This window comes from Mytilus edulis, chromosome 5 (assembly GCF_963676685.1).
Source record: "Mytilus edulis chromosome 5, xbMytEdul2.2, whole genome shotgun sequence".
NCBI lineage: Eukaryota > Metazoa > Mollusca > Bivalvia > Mytilida > Mytilidae > Mytilus > Mytilus edulis.
The window spans coordinates 45,501,627-45,504,725 of NC_092348.1; the positions used below are offsets into that span (position 1 = coordinate 45,501,627).

The window sequence follows — 3,099 nt, forward strand, 5'->3', positions numbered from 1 at the left end:
ATGTAACAACTAGGGTAGATTTACAGGTTAATTCACACAAACGTAATACCACTTCTTAGCGCAAATGTAGGTCGCCCAATTTTATCATTTGTTTATTGTTAATTGTCTATTTATAATTTTTGTTTTATTATATACGTATTTGTACTTTTGTAGTCTCTTTTTTATTCGCGATAACAGTCTTCTTTTTACAGCTGGAATATACTATATATAAAAAGAAAGCAGCAGTTAGTTTTGGTATATGTGCTGCGTTTGCTTTGGTGGCAAGTATACATACATTACGTGTTTGTGACCTTTATACATCCGGGTTGATTTATTGACCTTTTGAGAACACATGATATGTTTTGATAGGGATTTGTATATGAGGACATACACATTTTAAGGTAAAGTCACTTATATTATTTTTATTAACCTACAAATCAAGATGTTAGCAAAGACTTTTATTTGGGTATTGCAGAGTAAACCAAAAGTACTTTCCAATTCTTTAATTGTTATGACCTTCTATACATGCTTTAGAAACACCATGACATACATTTTGTAATGTTTAAGAATGGTTTGCATAATTAAAGGTATAATAAATAAAGCGTATTAACGTATACGAATACTTCTATTGTGATCAGGTAAATAAAGGAGACATGGTTTATTGTTGTTTGTAACTTACAAAACTACAAAATAAATATGATAGTTTATCGAAACATTTGGGAAAAATAATCATATTTACACCTTGATTTTTTTCTATATACAGACAAACCCAATAGTATCCTCCTGTATGAAGTTTATGACATAAAGCGTGTAGATGTATAAAAGTTACATAACTCTCGTTTTTCGTTTTTTGTCGTCACTTGTCGTCTGTTGTCCTTCCTCTGTCGTCGTCCTTCATCTGTCGTCGTCGTCTGTCGTATTCATCCTAAGGCTTGTAAGATTAAAATGCTCATTCTCTTAATCTACTGAGACAAATGCTACCAAACTGTATACATGAAAACAATGTTCTTTAGGAAATCTAGTTCAACAAAATGAAATCATGAATTTCATCCATGAACAAACATGGGTGATGCTGCAAAACCTGAACATATTGATAAAAAACAGTTTTTGGCTTAAACCTAAAAAAATAAAGCAGTTATATGAGAAAAACCTGACAGGGTTCAACTGATCAAAAGGTCAATGTCTTTTTCTTATTGCAATTTCAGAAAAAATTGACATGTCACCGTTGTCACTATTGTCACCAAAGCTGGTTAAAAGTTCATTTGCCCATTTTTTAACCCTGTCCTGAACTTGTCCTTGACAGATGATTTTTACCATTTTTTGGCAGAAACCATGATAGATACACAGAAACTGCAAATAGCGAATAGCAAAATAGTAGGCAAAAAAATCTACAAATAAGTCAACATTGCTGAAATTGCAATTGATTTCTTATAAGATTTATTGCCATTGGAAGATGATTTTATTCAATTTAGCAGAAACCATAATAGAGAAAAACTGTAAATAGCAACAATTTTCAACAAAATGAGATCTACTAAGTCAACATGAATGAAATCGTCAGTTAACATCTTTCAGGAGTTACTGCCTTGGAAAGACAGTTTTTACTATTTTTGCAAAAAAATAATCAATAGAGGGAAACTGTAAATAAAAGAAATCTACAAATAATTCAAAAAGGCTTTACATGTAAACGTCCATTGACATGTTATAGGAAATTGTATCGTTAGATCCTCAAGTAAGTCAACATAGCCGAAATTGTTCAATGACCCCTTTTGGGAGTTATTGACCCTGAATAACCATTTTTTCCATTAAGTACATGTCGTTTCTAGTTTTTTAAAAAGATTAGACTTGTGGTTGCCTGTTTGAATTGTTTTACAATAGTCATTATGGGTTTTTTTATAGCTAGCTGTTCGGCGTAAGCCAAGGCTCCGTGTTGAAGGTCGTACTTTGACCTATAAGTGTTTACTGTTTACACATTGTGACTTTTCTGGAGAATTGTCTCAATGGCACTCATACCACATCTTCTTATTCATATTGAAATACTTTTAGCTCGTTTTAAAGTCAGTAGCTATGTACTTTTGAATTTTGTTTTAAGATTAGAATGGCTTCAGCTAGTAAAACTGATAGAGGAAAACAAGCTCAGCAAATGGTACCGACGATATCAAAAACAATCAATGACATTAATCTTACCTTAATAAAAAAAATTGAGATATCGGAAGGAAATAAAGGAATAGGAATCACGGGCTGCACTATCATGCCTTCTGAGAAAATTTTCTTCGTAGATGTAAACAATCATCGGCTTGTAATCCACAGCGACAATGGATTATTTGTTTATGAAATACCTGTATCACATTTCCCTTTAGATGTTACATATATTGATGAAAACACGGTTGCTGTCACCCATGTTGGAGAGCCTTATCAGATAGAAATCATCAACATCGTCAATAAAGATACTGTAAACCAGATTAAAACGTCCAATCAGTGCTACGGCATTACAAATGAAAATGGAAGATTAATATATCATGAAAACGGAAGTGGTATTCAAACAGCAGACGTCAATAGTGAAAGTACAGCCACCACATTTGTTAAAGTCGATGGCCAGCATCACTGGAACTATGTTACAACATCTAAAGACAAGATATACCATACAGAATATGAATCAGGTACCATTACATGCTACACAGTCACGGGGCAGAAGGTTTGGGAATACAAAGACGAATCAATTTTGAAATATGTTGCTGGAGTAGCAGTTGATAATGATTCCAACGTGTACGTGGTATCCGCTGGAAATAACAGTATCGTTGTTCTTTCACCAGATGGAAAGCAAGCGCGTCGATTGTTAGCAGAAGAAAATGGGATTCAATACCCTTGTGGTATCTATTTTGACAAAGAAAGAAATATTTTAATGGTAACGAATTTATGTGGACCAGCCAGTTTGTATGAAGTTAAATGATCGGCTAAACATTCAGAAATCAAACAGTTTGAAACAGTCTGTAGACTTTAAAAAAATATGATGTATGTAAATAGTGTAAAACTATTATTGACATTACTAAAATAACAAGTCATGTTTACTCTGTTAATTGTCAGTTTCCAATTGAGTATACTTAATTAAATTTGTAGAGCCAA

At 32.8% G+C, this 3,099-nt stretch overlaps 1 long non-coding RNA gene across 1 annotated transcript; it reads left to right on the top strand.

Annotated features, from left to right (window-relative positions):
* Positions 1–288: 288 nt before the first annotated feature.
* On the top strand, positions 289–3,099 carry LOC139523796 (uncharacterized). Its single transcript, XR_011664694.1, has 2 exons — positions 289–380; positions 2,069–3,099. It is a non-coding gene; the product is annotated as an uncharacterized lncRNA (long non-coding RNA).